Genomic DNA, 22,047 nt, shown 5'->3' on the forward strand with positions numbered 1-22,047 from the left:
TAAAATAAATTAAACACCGTAAAAGTGTTTTATCCCAAGCAAAATATAAAATAAATTAAAACAATACAAAAGTGAAAAATAATATAATATATTATTTGTCCAAGTATAATAATTTCAACTTCACACAAATTAAATAAATTCGTTTAGGATTAAGTAATTAATGCCTTTGAAAAAAAGAATAACTTAGTTTAGTTAGATAAAATTATTTTTATGTTTATTAAATTATTTTTAATTCGTAAACGGGTCATATCGGGTCATATCAGGTCACCACGGGTTGACCCGAAATCGACCGGTTTTCTTTTCGGGTTCATCGGGTCCAACCCGATTCTGACCCGAATTCCCGAAACCTCAACCCAAACCCATTAATTTCGTGTTAGGTTCGTGTCGTGTTTTCAGGTCGTGTCGAAAATTGCCACCCCTAGTTGCGGTGATACATTTGCGCCGACAAATTTGAGCGACGATCCGGGCTTTGATCGAGCCGTACCGTTCCTGATTTGTCTCGCGCCTTCAGATCCTCCTTCACGCTTCGACAAGAAGCAAAATATTAAGCAATCGTTCCGACGGAGCTAAATTACTACAGGATAAAGAACGAATAGGAAATTTGGATTTCGAAACAAAAAAGAGAGGGGTGCAACACGAGGACTTCCCAGGGGGTCACCCATCCTAGTACTACTCTCGCCCAAGCACGCTTAACTTCGGAGTTCTGATGGGATCCGGTGCATTAGTGCTGGTATGATCGCACCCGCCATGTTCCTTTCGCTTTATTCTTTTAAACTACCCCGTCCTGCGAAGCAGTGTGGCTTTTCTAGACCGAAATTCATTTTAAGCGTCAATTCAAGCATTTTCCTCTTATCCTTTTATTTATTTACTTTATATTTTTTTTTGTTATTGATTTGCACCCTGTTTTTTTCCCTCATCCCGCAACTCTAAATTATCATGAAATCAATCCTTCACGCTTGCAGTTAGGGGTGGCAATTCGGGTCCAAATCAGGTTGGCGGGTCGGGTTCGGGTCAACAGACCCGCCAGAAAATCTGTTGACCCGAACCCCGACCCGCCAACCCGTGACGGGTCAGGTATGCTGACCCGAACCCGAAAATTTCAGGTTTACGGGGCGGCGGGTCGACCCGAAATGACCCGAAACTTAATTTTAATTTATTAATTTATCACTGTAATTTCTAATAAAATCAATTTCTCACAAAACTAATTACATAATCAAGTAATAAAAATTTAAATAAATGATTCCAAATCAAATCTAAAATAAATTAAACACCGTAAAAGTGTTTTATCCCAAGCAAAATATAAAATAAATTAAAACAATACAAAAGTGAAAAATAATATAATATATTATTTGTCCAAGTATAATAATTTCAACTTCACACAAATTAAATAAATTCGTTTAGGATTAAGTAATTAATGCCTTTGAAAAAAAGAATAACTTAGTTTAGTTAGATAAAATTATTTTTATGTTTATTAAATTATTTTTAATTCGTAAACGGGTCATATCGGGTCATATCAGGTCACCACGGGTTGACCCGAAATCGACCGGTTTTCTTTTCGGGTTCATCGGGTCCAACCCGATTCTGACCCGAATTCCCGAAACCTCAACCCAAACCCATTAATTTCGTGTTAGGTTCGTGTCGTGTCGAAAATTGCCACCCCTAGTTGCGGTGATACATTTGCGCCGACAAATTTGAGCGACGATCCGGGTTTTGATCGAGCCGTACCGTTCCTGATTTGTCTCGCGCCTTCAGATCCTCCTTCACGCTTCGACAAGAAGCAAAATATTAAGCAATCGTTCCGACGGAGCTAAATTACTACAGGATAAAGAACGAATAGGAAATTTGGATTTCGAAACAAAAAAGAGAGGGGTGCAACACGAGGACTTCCCAGGGGGTCACCCATCCTAGTACTACTCTCGCCCAAGCACGCTTAACTTCGGAGTTCTGATGGGATCCGGTGCATTAGTGCTGGTATGATCGCACCCGCCATGTTCCTTTCGCTTTATTCTTTTAAACTACCCCGTCCTGCGAAGCAGTGTGGCTTTTCTAGACCGAAATTCATTTTAAGCGTCAATTCAAGCATTTTCCTCTTATCCTTTTATTTATTTACTTTATATTTTTTTTTGTTATTGATTTGCACCCTGTTTTTTTCCCTCATCCCGCAACTCTAAATTATCATGAAATCAATCCTTCACGCTTGCAGTTAGGGGTGGCAATTCGGGTCCAAATCAGGTTGGCGGGTCGGGTTCGGGTCAACAGACCCGCCAGAAAATCTGTTGACCCGAACCCCGACCCGCCAACCCGTGACGGGTCAGGTATGCTGACCCGAACCCGAAAATTTCAGGTTTACGGGGCGGCGGGTCGACCCGAAATGACCCGAAACTTAATTTTAATTTATTAATTTATCACTGTAATTTCTAATAAAATCAATTTCTCACAAAACTAATTACATAATCAAGTAATAAAAATTTAAATAAATGATTCCAAATCAAATCTAAAATAAATTAAACACCGTAAAAGTGTTTTATCCCAAGCAAAATATAAAATAAATTAAAACAATACAAAAGTGAAAAATAATATAATATATTATTTGTCCAAGTATAATAATTTCAACTTCACACAAATTAAATAAATTCGTTTAGGATTAAGTAATTAATGCCTTTGAAAAAAAGAATAACTTAGTTTAGTTAGATAAAATTATTTTTATGTTTATTAAATTATTTTTAATTCGTAAACGGGTCATATCGGGTCATATCAGGTCACCACGGGTTGACCCGAAATCGACCGGTTTTCTTTTCGGGTTCATCGGGTCCAACCCGATTCTGACCCGAATTCCCGAAACCTCAACCCAAACCCATTAATTTCGTGTTAGGTTCGTGTCGTGTTTTCAGGTCGTGTCGAAAATTGCCACCCCTAGTTGCGGTGATACATTTGCGCCGACAAATTTGAGCGACGATCCGGGCTTTGATCGAGCCGTACCGTTCCTGATTTGTCTCGCGCCTTCAGATCCTCCTTCACGCTTCGACAAGAAGCAAAATATTAAGCAATCGTTCCGACGGAGCTAAATTACTACAGGATAAAGAACGAATAGGAAATTTGGATTTCGAAACAAAAAAGAAAGGGGTGCAACACGAGGACTTCCCAGGGGGTCACCCATCCTAGTACTACTCTCGCCCAAGCACGCTTAACTTCGGAGTTCTGATTGGATCCGGTGCATTAGTGCTGGTATGATCGCACCCGCCATGTTCCTTTCGCTTTATTCTTTTAAACTACCCCGTCCTGCGAAGCAGTGTGGCTTTTCTAGACCGAAATTCATTTTAAGCGTCAATTCAAGCATTTTCCTCTTATCCTTTTATTTATTTACTTTATATTTTTTTTTGTTATTGATTTGCACCCTGTTTTTTTCCCTCATCCCGCAACTCTAAATTATCATGAAATCAATCCTTCACGCTTGCAGTTAGGGGTGGCAATTCGGGTCCAAATCAGGTTGGCGGGTCGGGTTCGGGTCAACAGACCCGTCAGAAAATCTGTTGACCCGAACACCGACCCGCCAACCCGTGACGGGTCAGGTATGCTGACCCGAACCCGAAAATTTCTGGTTTACGGGGCGGCGGGTCGACCCGAAATGACCCGAAACTTAATTTTAATTTATTAATTTATCACTGTAATTTCTAATAAAATCAATTTCTCACAAAACTAATTACATAATCAAGTAATAAAAATTTAAATAAATGATTCCAAATCAAATCTAAAATAAATTAAACACCGTAAAAGTGTTTTATCCCAAGCAAAATATAAAATAAATTAAAACAATACAAAAGTGAAAAATAATATAATATATTATTTGTCCAAGTATAATAATTTCAACTTCACACAAATTAAATAAATTCGTTTAGGATTAAGTAATTAATGCCTTTGAAAAAAAGAATAACTTAGTTTAGTTAGATAAAATTATTTTTATGTTTATTAAATTATTTTTAATTCGTAAACGGGTCATATCGGGTCATATCAGGTCACCACGGGTTGACCCGAAATCGACCGGTTTTCTTTTCGGGTTCATCGGGTCCAACCCGATTCTGACCCGAATTCCCGAAACCTCAACCCAAACCCATTAATTTCGTGTTAGGTTCGTGTCGTGTTTTCAGGTCGTGTCGAAAATTGCCACCCCTAGTTGCGGTGATACATTTGCGCCGACAAATTTGAGCGACGATCCGGGCTTTGATCGAGCCGTACCGTTCCTGATTTGTCTCGCGCCTTCAGATCCTCCTTCACGCTTCGACAAGAAGCAAAATATTAAGCAATCGTTCCGACGGAGCTAAATTACTACAGGATAAAGAACGAATAGGAAATTTGGATTTCGAAACAAAAAAGAGAGGGGTGCAACACGAGGACTTCCCAGGGGGTCACCCATCCTAGTACTACTCTCGCCCAAGCACGCTTAACTTCGGAGTTCTGATGGGATCCGGTGCATTAGTGCTGGTATGATCGCACCCGCCATGTTCCTTTCGCTTTATTCTTTTAAACTACCCCGTCCTGCGAAGCAGTGTGGCTTTTCTAGACCGAAATTCATTTTAAGCGTCAATTCAAGCATTTTCCTCTTATCCTTTTATTTATTTACTTTATATTTTTTTTTGTTATTGATTTGCACCCTGTTTTTTTCCCTCATCCCGCAACTCTAAATTATCATGAAATCAATCCTTCACGCTTGCAGTTAGGGGTGGCAATTCGGGTCCAAATCAGGTTGGCGGGTCGGGTTCGGGTCAACAGACCCGCCAGAAAATCTGTTGACCCGAACCCCGACCCGCCAACCCGTGACGGGTCAGGTATGCTGACCCGAACCCGAAAATTTCAGGTTTACGGGGCGGCGGGTCGACCCGAAATGACCCGAAACTTAATTTTAATTTATTAATTTATCACTGTAATTTCTAATAAAATCAATTTCTCACAAAACTAATTACATAATCAAGTAATAAAAATTTAAATAAATGATTCCAAATCAAATCTAAAATAAATTAAACACCGTAAAAGTGTTTTATCCCAAGCAAAATATAAAATAAATTAAAACAATACAAAAGTGAAAAATAATATAATATATTATTTGTCCAAGTATAATAATTTCAACTTCACACAAATTAAATAAATTCGTTTAGGATTAAGTAATTAATGCCTTTGAAAAAAAGAATAACTTAGTTTAGTTAGATAAAATTATTTTTATGTTTATTAAATTATTTTTAATTCGTAAACGGGTCATATCGGGTCATATCAGGTCACCACGGGTTGACCCGAAATCGACCGGTTTTCTTTTCGGGTTCATCGGGTCCAACCCGATTCTGACCCGAATTCCCGAAACCTCAACCCAAACCCATTAATTTCGTGTTAGGTTCGTGTCGTGTCGAAAATTGCCACCCCTAGTTGCGGTGATACATTTGCGCCGACAAATTTGAGCGACGATCCGGGTTTTGATCGAGCCGTACCGTTCCTGATTTGTCTCGCGCCTTCAGATCCTCCTTCACGCTTCGACAAGAAGCAAAATATTAAGCAATCGTTCCGACGGAGCTAAATTACTACAGGATAAAGAACGAATAGGAAATTTGGATTTCGAAACAAAAAAGAGAGGGGTGCAACACGAGGACTTCCCAGGGGGTCACCCATCCTAGTACTACTCTCGCCCAAGCACGCTTAACTTCGGAGTTCTGATGGGATCCGGTGCATTAGTGCTGGTATGATCGCACCCGCCATGTTCCTTTCGCTTTATTCTTTTAAACTACCCCGTCCTGCGAAGCAGTGTGGCTTTTCTAGACCGAAATTCATTTTAAGCGTCAATTCAAGCATTTTCCTCTTATCCTTTTATTTATTTACTTTATATTTTTTTTTGTTATTGATTTGCACCCTGTTTTTTTCCCTCATCCCGCAACTCTAAATTATCATGAAATCAATCCTTCACGCTTGCAGTTAGGGGTGGCAATTCGGGTCCAAATCAGGTTGGCGGGTCGGGTTCGGGTCAACAGACCCGCCAGAAAATCTGTTGACCCGAACCCCGACCCGCCAACCCGTGACGGGTCAGGTATGCTGACCCGAACCCGAAAATTTCAGGTTTACGGGGCGGCGGGTCGACCCGAAATGACCCGAAACTTAATTTTAATTTATTAATTTATCACTGTAATTTCTAATAAAATCAATTTCTCACAAAACTAATTACATAATCAAGTAATAAAAATTTAAATAAATGATTCCAAATCAAATCTAAAATAAATTAAACACCGTAAAAGTGTTTTATCCCAAGCAAAATATAAAATAAATTAAAACAATACAAAAGTGAAAAATAATATAATATATTATTTGTCCAAGTATAATAATTTCAACTTCACACAAATTAAATAAATTCGTTTAGGATTAAGTAATTAATGCCTTTGAAAAAAAGAATAACTTAGTTTAGTTAGATAAAATTATTTTTATGTTTATTAAATTATTTTTAATTCGTAAACGGGTCATATCGGGTCATATCAGGTCACCACGGGTTGACCCGAAATCGACCGGTTTTCTTTTCGGGTTCATCGGGTCCAACCCGATTCTGACCCGAATTCCCGAAACCTCAACCCAAACCCATTAATTTCGTGTTAGGTTCGTGTCGTGTTTTCAGGTCGTGTCGAAAATTGCCACCCCTAGTTGCGGTGATACATTTGCGCCGACAAATTTGAGCGACGATCCGGGCTTTGATCGAGCCGTACCGTTCCTGATTTGTCTCGCGCCTTCAGATCCTCCTTCACGCTTCGACAAGAAGCAAAATATTAAGCAATCGTTCCGACGGAGCTAAATTACTACAGGATAAAGAACGAATAGGAAATTTGGATTTCGAAACAAAAAAGAAAGGGGTGCAACACGAGGACTTCCCAGGGGGTCACCCATCCTAGTACTACTCTCGCCCAAGCACGCTTAACTTCGGAGTTCTGATTGGATCCGGTGCATTAGTGCTGGTATGATCGCACCCGCCATGTTCCTTTCGCTTTATTCTTTTAAACTACCCCGTCCTGCGAAGCAGTGTGGCTTTTCTAGACCGAAATTCATTTTAAGCGTCAATTCAAGCATTTTCCTCTTATCCTTTTATTTATTTACTTTATATTTTTTTTTGTTATTGATTTGCACCCTGTTTTTTTCCCTCATCCCGCAACTCTAAATTATCATGAAATCAATCCTTCACGCTTGCAGTTAGGGGTGGCAATTCGGGTCCAAATCAGGTTGGCGGGTCGGGTTCGGGTCAACAGACCCGTCAGAAAATCTGTTGACCCGAACACCGACCCGCCAACCCGTGACGGGTCAGGTATGCTGACCCGAACCCGAAAATTTCTGGTTTACGGGGCGGCGGGTCGACCCGAAATGACCCGAAACTTAATTTTAATTTATTAATTTATCACTGTAATTTCTAATAAAATCAATTTCTCACAAAACTAATTACATAATCAAGTAATAAAAATTTAAATAAATGATTCCAAATCAAATCTAAAATAAATTAAACACCGTAAAAGTGTTTTATCCCAAGCAAAATATAAAATAAATTAAAACAATACAAAAGTGAAAAATTTTCCTCTTATCCTTTTATTTATTTACTTTATATATTTTTTTGTTATTGATTTGCACCCTGTTTTTTTCCCTCATCCCGCAACTCTAAATTATCATGAAATCAATCCTTCACGCTTGCAGTTAGGGGTGGCAATTCGGGTCCAAATCAGGTTGGCGGGTCGGGTTCGGGTCAACAGACCCGCCAGAAAATCTGTTGACCCGAACCCCGACCCGCCAACCCGTGACGGGTCAGGTATGCTGACCCGGACCCGAAAATTTCAGGTTTACGGGGCGGCGGGTCGACCCGAAATGACCCGAAACTTAATTTTAATTTATTAATTTATCACTGTAATTTCTAATAAAATCAATTTCTCACAAAACTAATTACATAATCAAGTAATAAAAATTTAAATAAATGATTCCAAATCAAATCTAAAATAAATTAAACACCGTAAAAGTGTTTTATCCGATTTGTCTCGCGCCTTCAGATCCTCCTTCACGCTTCGACAAGAAGCAAAATATTAAGCAATCGTTCCGACGGAGCTAAATTACTACAGGATAAAGAACGAATAGGAAATTTGGATTTCGAAACAAAAAAGAGAGGGGTGCAACACGAGGACTTCCCAGGGGGTCACCCATCCTAGTACTACTCTCGCCCAAGCACGCTTAACTTCGGAGTTCTGATGGGATCCGGTGCATTAGTGCTGGTATGATCGCACCCGCCATGTTCCTTTCGCGTTATTCTTTTAAACTACCCCGTCCTGCGAAGCAGTGTGGCTTTTCTAGACCGAAATTCATTTTAAGCGTCAATTCAAGCATTTTCCTCTTATCCTTTTATTTATTTACTTTATATATTTTTTTGTTATTGATTTGCACCCTGTTTTTTTCCCTCATCCCGCAACTCTAAATTATCATGAAATCAATCCTTCACGCTTGCAGTTAGGGGTGGCAATTCGGGTCCAAATCAGGTTGGCGGGTCGGGTTCGGGTCAACAGACCCGCCAGAAAATCTGTTGACCCGAACCCCGACCCGCCAACCCGTGACGGGTCAGGTATGCTGACCCGGACCCGAAAATTTCAGGTTTACGGGGCGGCGGGTCGACCCGAAATGACCCGAAACTTAATTTTAATTTATTAATTTATCACTGTAATTTCTAATAAAATCAATTTCTCACAAAACTAATTACATAATCAAGTAATAAAAATTTAAATAAATGATTCCAAATCAAATCTAAAATAAATTAAACACCGTAAAAGTGTTTTATCCCAAGCAAAATATAAAATAAATTAAAACAATACAAAAGTGAAAAATAATATAATATATTATTTGTCCAAGTATAATAATTTCAACTTCACACAAATTAAATAAATTCGTTTAGGATTAAGTAATTAATGCCTTTGAAAAAAAGAATAACTTAGTTTAGTTAGATAAAATTATTTTTATGTTTATTAAATTATTTTTAATTCGTAAACGGGTCATATCGGGTCATATCAGGTCACCACGGGTTGACCCGAAATCGACCGGTTTTCTTTTCGGGTTCATCGGGTCCAACCCGATTCTGACCCGAATTCCCGAAACCTCAACCCAAACCCATTAATTTCGTGTTAGGTTCGTGTCGTGTCGAAAATTGCCACCCCTAGTTGCGGTGATACATTTGCGCCGACAAATTTGAGCGACGATCCGGGCTTTGATCGAGCCGTACCGTTCCTGATTTGTCTCGCGCCTTCAGATCCTCCTTCACGCTTCGACAAGAAGCAAAATATTAAGCAATCGTTCCGACGGAGCTAAATTACTACAGGATAAAGAACGAATAGGAAATTTGGATTTCGAAACAAAAAAGAGAGGGGTGCAACACGAGGACTTCCCAGGGGGTCACCCATCCTAGTACTACTCTCGCCCAAGCACGCTTAACTTCGGAGTTCTGATGGGATCCGGTGCATTAGTGCTGGTATGATCGCACCCGCCATGTTCCTTTCGCGTTATTCTTTTAAACTACCCCGTCCTGCGAAGCAGTGTGGCTTTTCTAGACCGAAATTCATTTTAAGCGTCAATTCAAGCATTTTCCTCTTATCCTTTTATTTATTTACTTTATATATTTTTTTGTTATTGATTTGCACCCTGTTTTTTTCCCTCATCCCGCAACTCTAAATTATCATGAAATCAATCCTTCACGCTTGCAGTTAGGGGTGGCAATTCGGGTCCAAATCAGGTTGGCGGGTCGGGTTCGGGTCAACAGACCCGCCAGAAAATCTGTTGACCCGAACCCCGACCCGCCAACCCGTGACGGGTCAGGTATGCTGACCCGGACCCGAAAATTTCAGGTTTACGGGGCGGCGGGTCGACCCGAAATGACCCGAAACTTAATTTTAATTTATTAATTTATCACTGTAATTTCTAATAAAATCAATTTCTCACAAAACTAATTACATAATCAAGTAATAAAAATTTAAATAAATGATTCCAAATCAAATCTAAAATAAATTAAACACCGTAAAAGTGTTTTATCCCAAGCAAAATATAAAATAAATTAAAACAATACAAAAGTGAAAAATAATATAATATATTATTTGTCCAAGTATAATAATTTCAACTTCACACAAATTAAATAAATTCGTTTAGGATTAAGTAATTAATGCCTTTGAAAAAAAGAATAACTTAGTTTAGTTAGATAAAATTATTTTTATGTTTATTAAATTATTTTTAATTCGTAAACGGGTCATATCGGGTCATATCAGGTCACCACGGGTTGACCCGAAATCGACCGGTTTTCTTTTCGGGTTCATCGGGTCCAACCCGATTCTGACCCGAATTCCCGAAACCTCAACCCAAACCCATTAATTTCGTGTTAGGTTCGTGTCGTGTCGAAAATTGCCACCCCTAGTTGCGGTGATACATTTGCGCCGACAAATTTGAGCGACGATCCGGGCTTTGATCGAGCCGTACCGTTCCTGATTTGTCTCGCGCCTTCAGATCCTCCTTCACGCTTCGACAAGAAGCAAAATATTAAGCAATCGTTCCGACGGAGCTAAATTACTACAGGATAAAGAACGAATAGGAAATTTGGATTTCGAAACAAAAAAGAGAGGGGTGCAACACGAGGACTTCCCAGGGGGTCACCCATCCTAGTACTACTCTCGCCCAAGCACGCTTAACTTCGGAGTTCTGATGGGATCCGGTGCATTAGTGCTGGTATGATCGCACCCGCCATGTTCCTTTCGCGTTATTCTTTTAAACTACCCCGTCCTGCGAAGCAGTGTGGCTTTTCTAGACCGAAATTCATTTTAAGCGTCAATTCAAGCATTTTCCTCTTATCCTTTTATTTATTTACTTTATATATTTTTTTGTTATTGATTTGCACCCTGTTTTTTTCCCTCATCCCGCAACTCTAAATTATCATGAAATCAATCCTTCACGCTTGCAGTTAGGGGTGGCAATTCGGGTCCAAATCAGGTTGGCGGGTCGGGTTCGGGTCAACAGACCCGCCAGAAAATCTGTTGACCCGAACCCCGACCCGCCAACCCGTGACGGGTCAGGTATGCTGACCCGGACCCGAAAATTTCAGGTTTACGGGGCGGCGGGTCGACCCGAAATGACCCGAAACTTAATTTTAATTTATTAATTTATCACTGTAATTTCTAATAAAATCAATTTCTCACAAAACTAATTACATAATCAAGTAATAAAAATTTAAATAAATGATTCCAAATCAAATCTAAAATAAATTAAACACCGTAAAAGTGTTTTATCCCAAGCAAAATATAAAATAAATTAAAACAATACAAAAGTGAAAAATAATATAATATATTATTTGTCCAAGTATAATAATTTCAACTTCACACAAATTAAATAAATTCGTTTAGGATTAAGTAATTAATGCCTTTGAAAAAAAGAATAACTTAGTTTAGTTAGATAAAATTATTTTTATGTTTATTAAATTATTTTTAATTCGTAAACGGGTCATATCGGGTCATATCAGGTCACCACGGGTTGACCCGAAATCGACCGGTTTTCTTTTCGGGTTCATCGGGTCCAACCCGATTCTGACCCGAATTCCCGAAACCTCAACCCAAACCCATTAATTTCGTGTTAGGTTCGTGTCGTGTCGAAAATTGCCACCCCTAGTTGCGGTGATACATTTGCGCCGACAAATTTGAGCGACGATCCGGGCTTTGATCGAGCCGTACCGTTCCTGATTTGTCTCGCGCCTTCAGATCCTCCTTCACGCTTCGACAAGAAGCAAAATATTAAGCAATCGTTCCGACGGAGCTAAATTACTACAGGATAAAGAACGAATAGGAAATTTGGATTTCGAAACAAAAAAGAGAGGGGTGCAACACGAGGACTTCCCAGGGGGTCACCCATCCTAGTACTACTCTCGCCCAAGCACGCTTAACTTCGGAGTTCTGATGGGATCCGGTGCATTAGTGCTGGTATGATCGCACCCGCCATGTTCCTTTCGCGTTATTCTTTTAAACTACCCCGTCCTGCGAAGCAGTGTGGCTTTTCTAGACCGAAATTCATTTTAAGCGTCAATTCAAGCATTTTCCTCTTATCCTTTTATTTATTTACTTTATATATTTTTTTGTTATTGATTTGCACCCTGTTTTTTTCCCTCATCCCGCAACTCTAAATTATCATGAAATCAATCCTTCACGCTTGCAGTTAGGGGTGGCAATTCGGGTCCAAATCAGGTTGGCGGGTCGGGTTCGGGTCAACAGACCCGCCAGAAAATCTGTTGACCCGAACCCCGACCCGCCAACCCGTGACGGGTCAGGTATGCTGACCCGGACCCGAAAATTTCAGGTTTACGGGGCGGCGGGTCGACCCGAAATGACCCGAAACTTAATTTTAATTTATTAATTTATCACTGTAATTTCTAATAAAATCAATTTCTCACAAAACTAATTACATAATCAAGTAATAAAAATTTAAATAAATGATTCCAAATCAAATCTAAAATAAATTAAACACCGTAAAAGTGTTTTATCCCAAGCAAAATATAAAATAAATTAAAACAATACAAAAGTGAAAAATAATATAATATATTATTTGTCCAAGTATAATAATTTCAACTTCACACAAATTAAATAAATTCGTTTAGGATTAAGTAATTAATGCCTTTGAAAAAAAGAATAACTTAGTTTAGTTAGATAAAATTATTTTTATGTTTATTAAATTATTTTTAATTCGTAAACGGGTCATATCGGGTCATATCAGGTCACCACGGGTTGACCCGAAATCGACCGGTTTTCTTTTCGGGTTCATCGGGTCCAACCCGATTCTGACCCGAATTCCCGAAACCTCAACCCAAACCCATTAATTTCGTGTTAGGTTCGTGTCGTGTCGAAAATTGCCACCCCTAGTTGCGGTGATACATTTGCGCCGACAAATTTGAGCGACGATCCGGGCTTTGATCGAGCCGTACCGTTCCTGATTTGTCTCGCGCCTTCAGATCCTCCTTCACGCTTCGACAAGAAGCAAAATATTAAGCAATCGTTCCGACGGAGCTAAATTACTACAGGATAAAGAACGAATAGGAAATTTGGATTTCGAAACAAAAAAGAGAGGGGTGCAACACGAGGACTTCCCAGGGGGTCACCCATCCTAGTACTACTCTCGCCCAAGCACGCTTAACTTCGGAGTTCTGATGGGATCCGGTGCATTAGTGCTGGTATGATCGCACCCGCCATGTTCCTTTCGCGTTATTCTTTTAAACTACCCCGTCCTGCGAAGCAGTGTGGCTTTTCTAGACCGAAATTCATTTTAAGCGTCAATTCAAGCATTTTCCTCTTATCCTTTTATTTATTTACTTTATATATTTTTTTGTTATTGATTTGCACCCTGTTTTTTTCCCTCATCCCGCAACTCTAAATTATCATGAAATCAATCCTTCACGCTTGCAGTTAGGGGTGGCAATTCGGGTCCAAATCAGGTTGGCGGGTCGGGTTCGGGTCAACAGACCCGCCAGAAAATCTGTTGACCCGAACCCCGACCCGCCAACCCGTGACGGGTCAGGTATGCTGACCATTTGCGCCGACAAATTTGAGCGACGATCCGGGCTTTGATCGAGCCGTACCGTTCCTGATTTGTCTCGCGCCTTCAGATCCTCCTTCACGCTTCGACAAGAAGCAAAATATTAAGCAATCGTTCCGACGGAGCTAAATTACTACAGGATAAAGAACGAATAGGAAATTTGGATTTCGAAACAAAAAAGAGAGGGGTGCAACACGAGGACTTCCCAGGGGGTCACCCATCCTAGTACTACTCTCGCCCAAGCACGCTTAACTTCGGAGTTCTGATGGGATCCGGTGCATTAGTGCTGGTATGATCGCACCCGCCATGTTCCTTTCGCGTTATTCTTTTAAACTACCCCGTCCTGCGAAGCAGTGTGGCTTTTCTAGACCGAAATTCATTTTAAGCGTCAATTCAAGCATTTTCCTCTTATCCTTTTATTTATTTACTTTATATATTTTTTTGTTATTGATTTGCACCCTGTTTTTTTCCCTCATCCCGCAACTCTAAATTATCATGAAATCAATCCTTCACGCTTGCAGTTAGGGGTGGCAATTCGGGTCCAAATCAGGTTGGCGGGTCGGGTTCGGGTCAACAGACCCGCCAGAAAATCTGTTGACCCGAACCCCGACCCGCCAACCCGTGACGGGTCAGGTATGCTGACCCGGACCCGAAAATTTCAGGTTTACGGGGCGGCGGGTCGACCCGAAATGACCCGAAACTTAATTTTAATTTATTAATTTATCACTGTAATTTCTAATAAAATCAATTTCTCACAAAACTAATTACATAATCAAGTAATAAAAATTTAAATAAATGATTCCAAATCAAATCTAAAATAAATTAAACACCGTAAAAGTGTTTTATCCCAAGCAAAATATAAAATAAATTAAAACAATACAAAAGTGAAAAATAATATAATATATTATTTGTCCAAGTATAATAATTTCAACTTCACACAAATTAAATAAATTCGTTTAGGATTAAGTAATTAATGCCTTTGAAAAAAAGAATAACTTAGTTTAGTTAGATAAAATTATTTTTATGTTTATTAAATTATTTTTAATTCGTAAACGGGTCATATCGGGTCATATCAGGTCACCACGGGTTGACCCGAAATCGACCGGTTTTCTTTTCGGGTTCATCGGGTCCAACCCGATTCTGACCCGAATTCCCGAAACCTCAACCCAAACCCATTAATTTCGTGTTAGGTTCGTGTCGTGTCGAAAATTGCCACCCCTAGTTGCGGTGATACATTTGCGCCGACAAATTTGAGCGACGATCCGGGCTTTGATCGAGCCGTACCGTTCCTGATTTGTCTCGCGCCTTCAGATCCTCCTTCACGCTTCGACAAGAAGCAAAATATTAAGCAATCGTTCCGACGGAGCTAAATTACTACAGGATAAAGAACGAATAGGAAATTTGGATTTCGAAACAAAAAAGAGAGGGGTGCAACACGAGGACTTCCCAGGGGGTCACCCATCCTAGTACTACTCTCGCCCAAGCACGCTTAACTTCGGAGTTCTGATGGGATCCGGTGCATTAGTGCTGGTATGATCGCACCCGCCATGTTCCTTTCGCGTTATTCTTTTAAACTACCCCGTCCTGCGAAGCAGTGTGGCTTTTCTAGACCGAAATTCATTTTAAGCGTCAATTCAAGCATTTTCCTCTTATCCTTTTATTTATTTACTTTATATATTTTTTTGTTATTGATTTGCACCCTGTTTTTTTCCCTCATCCCGCAACTCTAAATTATCATGAAATCAATCCTTCACGCTTGCAGTTAGGGGTGGCAATTCGGGTCCAAATCAGGTTGGCGGGTCGGGTTCGGGTCAACAGACCCGCCAGAAAATCTGTTGACCCGAACCCCGACCCGCCAACCCGTGACGGGTCAGGTATGCTGACCCGGACCCGAAAATTTCAGGTTTACGGGGCGGCGGGTCGACCCGAAATGACCCGAAACTTAATTTTAATTTATTAATTTATCACTGTAATTTCTAATAAAATCAATTTCTCACAAAACTAATTACATAATCAAGTAATAAAAATTTAAATAAATGATTCCAAATCAAATCTAAAATAAATTAAACACCGTAAAAGTGTTTTATCCCAAGCAAAATATAAAATAAATTAAAACAATACAAAAGTGAAAAATAATATAATATATTATTTGTCCAAGTATAATAATTTCAACTTCACACAAATTAAATAAATTCGTTTAGGATTAAGTAATTAATGCCTTTGAAAAAAAGAATAACTTAGTTTAGTTAGATAAAATTATTTTTATGTTTATTAAATTATTTTTAATTCGTAAACGGGTCATATCGGGTCATATCAGGTCACCACGGGTTGACCCGAAATCGACCGGTTTTCTTTTCGGGTTCATCGGGTCCAACCCGATTCTGACCCGAATTCCCGAAACCTCAACCCAAACCCATTAATTTCGTGTTAGGTTCGTGTCGTGTCGAAAATTGCCACCCCTAGTTGCGGTGATACATTTGCGCCGACAAATTTGAGCGACGATCCGGGCTTTGATCGAGCCGTACCGTTCCTGATTTGTCTCGCGCCTTCAGATCCTCCTTCACGCTTCGACAAGAAGCAAAATATTAAGCAATCGTTCCGACGGAGCTAAATTACTACAGGATAAAGAACGAATAGGAAATTTGGATTTCGAAACAAAAAAGAGAGGGGTGCAACACGAGGACTTCCCAGGGGGTCACCCATCCTAGTACTACTCTCGCCCAAGCACGCTTAACTTCGGAGTTCTGATGGGATCCGGTGCATTAGTGCTGGTATGATCGCACCCGCCATGTTCCTTTCGCGTTATTCTTTTAAACTACCCCGTCCTGCGAAGCAGTGTGGCTTTTCTAGACCGAAATTCATTTTAAGCGTCAATTCAAGCATTTTCCTCTTATCCTTTTATTTATTTACTTTATATATTTTTTTGTTATTGATTTGCACCCTGTTTTTTTCCCTCATCCCGCAACTCTAAATTATCATGAAATCAATCCTTCACGCTTGCAGTTAGGGGTGGCAATTCGGGTCCAAATCAGGTTGGCGGGTCGGGTTCGGGTCAACAGACCCGCCAGAAAATCTGTTGACCCGAACCCCGACCCGCCAACCCGTGACGGGTCAGGTATGCTGACCCGGACCCGAAAATTTCAGGTTTACGGGGCGGCGGGTCGACCCGAAATGACCCGAAACTTAATTTTAATTTATTAATTTATCACTGTAATTTCTAATAAAATCAATTTCTCACAAAACTAATTACATAATCAAGTAATAAAAATTTAAATAAATGATTCCAAATCAAATCTAAAATAAATTAAACACCGTAAAAGTGTTTTATCCCAAGCAAAATATAAAATAAATTAAAACAATACAAAAGTGAAAAATAATATAATATATTATTTGTCCAAGTATAATAATTTCAACTTCACACAAATTAAATAAATTCGTTTAGGATTAAGTAATTAATGCCTTTGAAAAAAAGAATAACTTAGTTTAGTTAGATAAAATTATTTTTATGTTTATTAAATTATTTTTAATTCGTAAACGGGTCATATCGGGTCATATCAGGTCACCACGGGTTGACCCGAAATCGACCGGTTTTCTTTTCGGGTTCATCGGGTCCAACCCGATTCTGACCCGAATTCCCGAAACCTCAACCCAAACCCATTAATTTCGTGTTAGGTTCGTGTCGTGTCGAAAATTGCCACCCCTAGTTGCGGTGATACATTTGCGCCGACAAATTTGAGCGACGATCCGGGCTTTGATCGAGCCGTACCGTTCCTGATTTGTCTCGCGCCTTCAGATCCTCCTTCACGCTTCGACAAGAAGCAAAATATTAAGCAATCGTTCCGACGGAGCTAAATTACTACAGGATAAAGAACGAATAGGAAATTTGGATTTCGAAACAAAAAAGAGAGGGGTGCAACACGAGGACTTCCCAGGGGGTCACCCATCCTAGTACTACTCTCGCCCAAGCACGCTTAACTTCGGAGTTCTGATGGGATCCGGTGCATTAGTGCTGGTATGATCGCACCCGCCATGTTCCTTTCGCGTTATTCTTTTAAACTACCCCGTCCTGCGAAGCAGTGTGGCTTTTCTAGACCGAAATTCATTTTAAGCGTCAATTCAAGCATTTTCCTCTTATCCTTTTATTTATTTACTTTATATATTTTTTTGTTATTGATTTGCACCCTGTTTTTTTCCCTCATCCCGCAACTCTAAATTATCATGAAATCAATCCTTCACGCTTGCAGTTAGGGGTGGCAATTCGGGTCCAAATCAGGTTGGCGGGTCGGGTTCGGGTCAACAGACCCGCCAGAAAATCTGTTGACCCGAACCCCGACCCGCCAACCCGTGACGGGTCAGGTATGCTGACCCGGACCCGAAAATTTCAGGTTTACGGGGCGGCGGGTCGACCCGAAATGACCCGAAACTTAATTTTAATTTATTAATTTATCACTGTAATTTCTAATAAAATCAATTTCTCACAAAACTAATTACATAATCAAGTAATAAAAATTTAAATAAATGATTCCAAATCAAATCTAAAATAAATTAAACACCGTAAAAGTGTTTTATCCCAAGCAAAATATAAAATAAATTAAAACAATACAAAAGTGAAAAATAATATAATATATTATTTGTCCAAGTATAATAATTTCAACTTCACACAAATTAAATAAATTCGTTTAGGATTAAGTAATTAATGCCTTTGAAAAAAAGAATAACTTAGTTTAGTTAGATAAAATTATTTTTATGTTTATTAAATTATTTTTAATTCGTAAACGGGTCATATCGGGTCATATCAGGTCACCACGGGTTGACCCGAAATCGACCGGTTTTCTTTTCGGGTTCATCGGGTCCAACCCGATTCTGACCCGAATTCCCGAAACCTCAACCCAAACCCATTAATTTCGTGTTAGGTTCGTGTCGTGTCGAAAATTGCCACCCCTAGTTGCGGTGATACATTTGCGCCGACAAATTTGAGCGACGATCCGGGCTTTGATCGAGCCGTACCGTTCCTGATTTGTCTCGCGCCTTCAGATCCTCCTTCACGCTTCGACAAGAAGCAAAATATTAAGCAATCGTTCCGACGGAGCTAAATTACTACAGGATAAAGAACGAATAGGAAATTTGGATTTCGAAACAAAAAAGAGAGGGGTGCAACACGAGGACTTCCCAGGGGGTCACCCATCCTAGTACTACTCTCGCCCAAGCACGCTTAACTTCGGAGTTCTGATGGGATCCGGTGCATTAGTGCTGGTATGATCGCACCCGCCATGTTCCTTTCGCGTTATTCTTTTAAACTACCCCGTCCTGCGAAGCAGTGTGGCTTTTCTAGACCGAAATTCATTTTAAGCGTCAATTCAAGCATTTTCCTCTTATCCTTTTATTTATTTACTTTATATATTTTTTTGTTATTGATTTGCACCCTGTTTTTTTCCCTCATCCCGCAACTCTAAATTATCATGAAATCAATCCTTCACGCTTGCAGTTAGGGGTGGCAATTCGGGTCCAAATCAGGTTGGCGGGTCGGGTTCGGGTCAACAGACCCGCCAGAAAATCTGTTGACCCGAACCCCGACCCGCCAACCCGTGACGGGTCAGGTATGCTGACCCGGACCCGAAAATTTCAGGTTTACGGGGCGGCGGGTCGACCCGAAATGACCCGAAACTTAATTTTAATTTATTAATTTATCACTGTAATTTCTAATAAAATCAATTTCTCACAAAACTAATTACATAATCAAGTAATAAAAATTTAAATAAATGATTCCAAATCAAATCTAAAATAAATTAAACACCGTAAAAGTGTTTTATCCCAAGCAAAATATAAAATAAATTAAAACAATACAAAAGTGAAAAATAATATAATATATTATTTGTCCAAGTATAATAATTTCAACTTCACACAAATTAAATAAATTCGTTTAGGATTAAGTAATTAATGCCTTTGAAAAAAAGAATAACTTAGTTTAGTTAGATAAAATTATTTTTATGTTTATTAAATTATTTTTAATTCGTAAACGGGTCATATCGGGTCATATCAGGTCACCACGGGTTGACCCGAAATCGACCGGTTTTCTTTTCGGGTTCATCGGGTCCAACCCGATTCTGACCCGAATTCCCGAAACCTCAACCCAAACCCATTAATTTCGTGTTAGGTTCGTGTCGTGTCGAAAATTGCCACCCCTAGTTGCGGTGATACATTTGCGCCGACAAATTTGAGCGACGATCCGGGCTTTGATCGAGCCGTACCGTTCCTGATTTGTCTCGCGCCTTCAGATCCTCCTTCACGCTTCGACAAGAAGCAAAATATTAAGCAATCGTTCCGACGGAGCTAAATTACTACAGGATAAAGAACGAATAGGAAATTTGGATTTCGAAACAAAAAAGAGAGGGGTGCAACACGAGGACTTCCCAGGGGGTCACCCATCCTAGTACTACTCTCGCCCAAGCACGCTTAACTTCGGAGTTCTGATGGGATCCGGTGCATTAGTGCTGGTATGATCGCACCCGCCATGTTCCTTTCGCGTTATTCTTTTAAACTACCCCGTCCTGCGAAGCAGTGTGGCTTTTCTAGACCGAAATTCATTTTAAGCGTCAATTCAAGCATTTTCCTCTTATCCTTTTATTTATTTACTTTATATATTTTTTTGTTATTGATTTGCACCCTGTTTTTTTCCCTCATCCCGCAACTCTAAATTATCATGAAATCAATCCTTCACGCTTGCAGTTAGGGGTGGCAATTCGGGTCCAAATCAGGTTGGCGGGTCGGGTTCGGGTCAACAGACCCGCCAGAAAATCTGTTGACCCGAACCCCGACCCGCCAACCCGTGACGGGTCAGGTATGCTGACCCGGACCCGAAAATTTCAGGTTTACGGGGCGGCGGGTCGACCCGAAATGACCCGAAACTTAATTTTAATTTATTAATTTATCACTGTAATTTCTAATAAAATCAATTTCTCACAAAACTAATTACATAATCAAGTAATAAAAATTTAAATAAATGATTCCAAATCAAATCTAAAATAAATTAAACACCGTAAAAGTGTTTTATCCCAAGCAAAATATAAAATAAATTAAAACAATACAAAAGTGAAAAATAATATAATATATTATTTGTCCAAGTATAATAATTTCAACTTCACACAAATTAAATAAATTCGTTTAGGATTAAGTAATTAATGCCTTTGAAAAAAAGAATAACTTAGTTTAGTTAGATAAAATTATTTTTATGTTTATTAAATTATTTTTAATTCGTAAACGGGTCATATCGGGTCATATCAGGTCACCACGGGTTGACCCGAAATCGACCGGTTTTCTTTTCGGGTTCATCGGGTCCAACCCGATTCTGACCCGAATTCCCGAAACCTCAACCCAAACCCATTAATTTCGTGTTAGGTTCGTGTCGTGTCGAAAATTGCCACCCCTAGTTGCGGTGATACATTTGCGCCGACAAATTTGAGCGACGATCCGGGCTTTGATCGAGCCGTACCGTTCCTGATTTGTCTCGCGCCTTCAGATCCTCCTTCACGCTTCGACAAGAAGCAAAATATTAAGCAATCGTTCCGACGGAGCTAAATTACTACAGGATAAAGAACGAATAGGAAATTTGGATTTCGAAACAAAAAAGAGAGGGGTGCAACACGAGGACTTCCCAGGGGGTCACCCATCCTAGTACTACTCTCGCCCAAGCACGCTTAACTTCGGAGTTCTGATGGGATCCGGTGCATTAGTGCTGGTATGATCGCACCCGCCATGTTCCTTTCGCGTTATTCTTTTAAACTACCCCGTCCTGCGAAGCAGTGTGGCTTTTCTAGACCGAAATTCATTTTAAGCGTCAATTCAAGCATTTTCCTCTTATCCTTTTATTTATTTACTTTATATATTTTTTTGTTATTGATTTGCACCCTGTTTTTTTCCCTCATCCCGCAACTCTAAATTATCATGAAATCAATCCTTCACGCTTGCAGTTAGGGGTGGCAATTCGGGTCCAAATCAGGTTGGCGGGTCGGGTTCGGGTCAACAGACCCGCCAGAAAATCTGTTGACCCGAACCCCGACCCGCCAACCCGTGACGGGTCAGGTATGCTGACCCGGACCCGAAAATTTCAGGTTTACGGGGCGGCGGGTCGACCCGAAATGACCCGAAACTTAATTTTAATTTATTAATTTATCACTGTAATTTCTAATAAAATCAATTTCTCACAAAACTAATTACATAATCAAGTAATAAAAATTTAAATAAATGATTCCAAATCAAATCTAAAATAAATTAAACACCGTAAAAGTGTTTTATCCCAAGCAAAATATAAAATAAATTAAAACAATACAAAAGTGAAAAATAATATAATATATTATTTGTCCAAGTATAATAATTTCAACTTCACACAAATTAAATAAATTCGTTTAGGATTAAGTAATTAATGCCTTTGAAAAAAAGAATAACTTAGTTTAGTTAGAT

At 39.5% G+C, this 22,047-nt stretch overlaps 18 non-coding genes across 18 annotated transcripts; all 18 read right to left on the reverse strand.

Annotated features, from left to right (window-relative positions):
• Positions 1-625: 625 nt before the first annotated feature.
• Positions 626-744, reverse strand: LOC140026601 (5S ribosomal RNA). Its single transcript, XR_011830546.1, has one exon. It is a non-coding gene; the product is annotated as a 5S ribosomal RNA (ribosomal RNA).
• A 1,122-nt stretch (positions 745-1,866) lies between these two features.
• LOC140026612 (5S ribosomal RNA) lies at positions 1,867-1,985 on the reverse strand. The gene has a single exon (XR_011830557.1). It is a non-coding gene; the product is annotated as a 5S ribosomal RNA (ribosomal RNA).
• Positions 1,986-3,120: 1,135 nt separating this feature from the next.
• Positions 3,121-3,239, reverse strand: LOC140031168 (5S ribosomal RNA). The gene has a single exon (XR_011835089.1). It is a non-coding gene; the product is annotated as a 5S ribosomal RNA (ribosomal RNA).
• A 1,135-nt stretch (positions 3,240-4,374) lies between these two features.
• LOC140026623 (5S ribosomal RNA) lies at positions 4,375-4,493 on the reverse strand. The gene has a single exon (XR_011830568.1). It is a non-coding gene; the product is annotated as a 5S ribosomal RNA (ribosomal RNA).
• A 1,122-nt stretch (positions 4,494-5,615) lies between these two features.
• On the reverse strand, positions 5,616-5,734 carry LOC140026634 (5S ribosomal RNA). The gene has a single exon (XR_011830579.1). It is a non-coding gene; the product is annotated as a 5S ribosomal RNA (ribosomal RNA).
• Positions 5,735-6,869: 1,135 nt separating this feature from the next.
• Positions 6,870-6,988, reverse strand: LOC140031169 (5S ribosomal RNA). The gene has a single exon (XR_011835090.1). It is a non-coding gene; the product is annotated as a 5S ribosomal RNA (ribosomal RNA).
• A 1,171-nt stretch (positions 6,989-8,159) lies between these two features.
• LOC140026645 (5S ribosomal RNA) lies at positions 8,160-8,278 on the reverse strand. Its single transcript, XR_011830591.1, has one exon. It is a non-coding gene; the product is annotated as a 5S ribosomal RNA (ribosomal RNA).
• A 1,122-nt stretch (positions 8,279-9,400) lies between these two features.
• On the reverse strand, positions 9,401-9,519 carry LOC140026656 (5S ribosomal RNA). The gene has a single exon (XR_011830602.1). It is a non-coding gene; the product is annotated as a 5S ribosomal RNA (ribosomal RNA).
• Positions 9,520-10,641: 1,122 nt separating this feature from the next.
• On the reverse strand, positions 10,642-10,760 carry LOC140026667 (5S ribosomal RNA). Its single transcript, XR_011830614.1, has one exon. It is a non-coding gene; the product is annotated as a 5S ribosomal RNA (ribosomal RNA).
• Positions 10,761-11,882: 1,122 nt separating this feature from the next.
• LOC140026678 (5S ribosomal RNA) lies at positions 11,883-12,001 on the reverse strand. The gene has a single exon (XR_011830626.1). It is a non-coding gene; the product is annotated as a 5S ribosomal RNA (ribosomal RNA).
• Positions 12,002-13,123: 1,122 nt separating this feature from the next.
• On the reverse strand, positions 13,124-13,242 carry LOC140026690 (5S ribosomal RNA). The gene has a single exon (XR_011830640.1). It is a non-coding gene; the product is annotated as a 5S ribosomal RNA (ribosomal RNA).
• Positions 13,243-13,774: 532 nt separating this feature from the next.
• LOC140026701 (5S ribosomal RNA) lies at positions 13,775-13,893 on the reverse strand. Its single transcript, XR_011830653.1, has one exon. It is a non-coding gene; the product is annotated as a 5S ribosomal RNA (ribosomal RNA).
• A 1,122-nt stretch (positions 13,894-15,015) lies between these two features.
• Positions 15,016-15,134, reverse strand: LOC140026712 (5S ribosomal RNA). Its single transcript, XR_011830665.1, has one exon. It is a non-coding gene; the product is annotated as a 5S ribosomal RNA (ribosomal RNA).
• A 1,122-nt stretch (positions 15,135-16,256) lies between these two features.
• On the reverse strand, positions 16,257-16,375 carry LOC140026723 (5S ribosomal RNA). The gene has a single exon (XR_011830676.1). It is a non-coding gene; the product is annotated as a 5S ribosomal RNA (ribosomal RNA).
• A 1,122-nt stretch (positions 16,376-17,497) lies between these two features.
• Positions 17,498-17,616, reverse strand: LOC140026734 (5S ribosomal RNA). The gene has a single exon (XR_011830687.1). It is a non-coding gene; the product is annotated as a 5S ribosomal RNA (ribosomal RNA).
• Positions 17,617-18,738: 1,122 nt separating this feature from the next.
• On the reverse strand, positions 18,739-18,857 carry LOC140026746 (5S ribosomal RNA). The gene has a single exon (XR_011830699.1). It is a non-coding gene; the product is annotated as a 5S ribosomal RNA (ribosomal RNA).
• A 1,122-nt stretch (positions 18,858-19,979) lies between these two features.
• LOC140026757 (5S ribosomal RNA) lies at positions 19,980-20,098 on the reverse strand. Its single transcript, XR_011830710.1, has one exon. It is a non-coding gene; the product is annotated as a 5S ribosomal RNA (ribosomal RNA).
• Positions 20,099-21,220: 1,122 nt separating this feature from the next.
• Positions 21,221-21,339, reverse strand: LOC140026768 (5S ribosomal RNA). The gene has a single exon (XR_011830721.1). It is a non-coding gene; the product is annotated as a 5S ribosomal RNA (ribosomal RNA).
• Between the last annotated feature and the right edge of the window lie 708 nt (positions 21,340-22,047).

This window comes from Coffea arabica, chromosome 11e, assembly GCF_036785885.1.
Source record: "Coffea arabica cultivar ET-39 chromosome 11e, Coffea Arabica ET-39 HiFi, whole genome shotgun sequence".
NCBI lineage: Eukaryota > Viridiplantae > Streptophyta > Magnoliopsida > Gentianales > Rubiaceae > Coffea > Coffea arabica.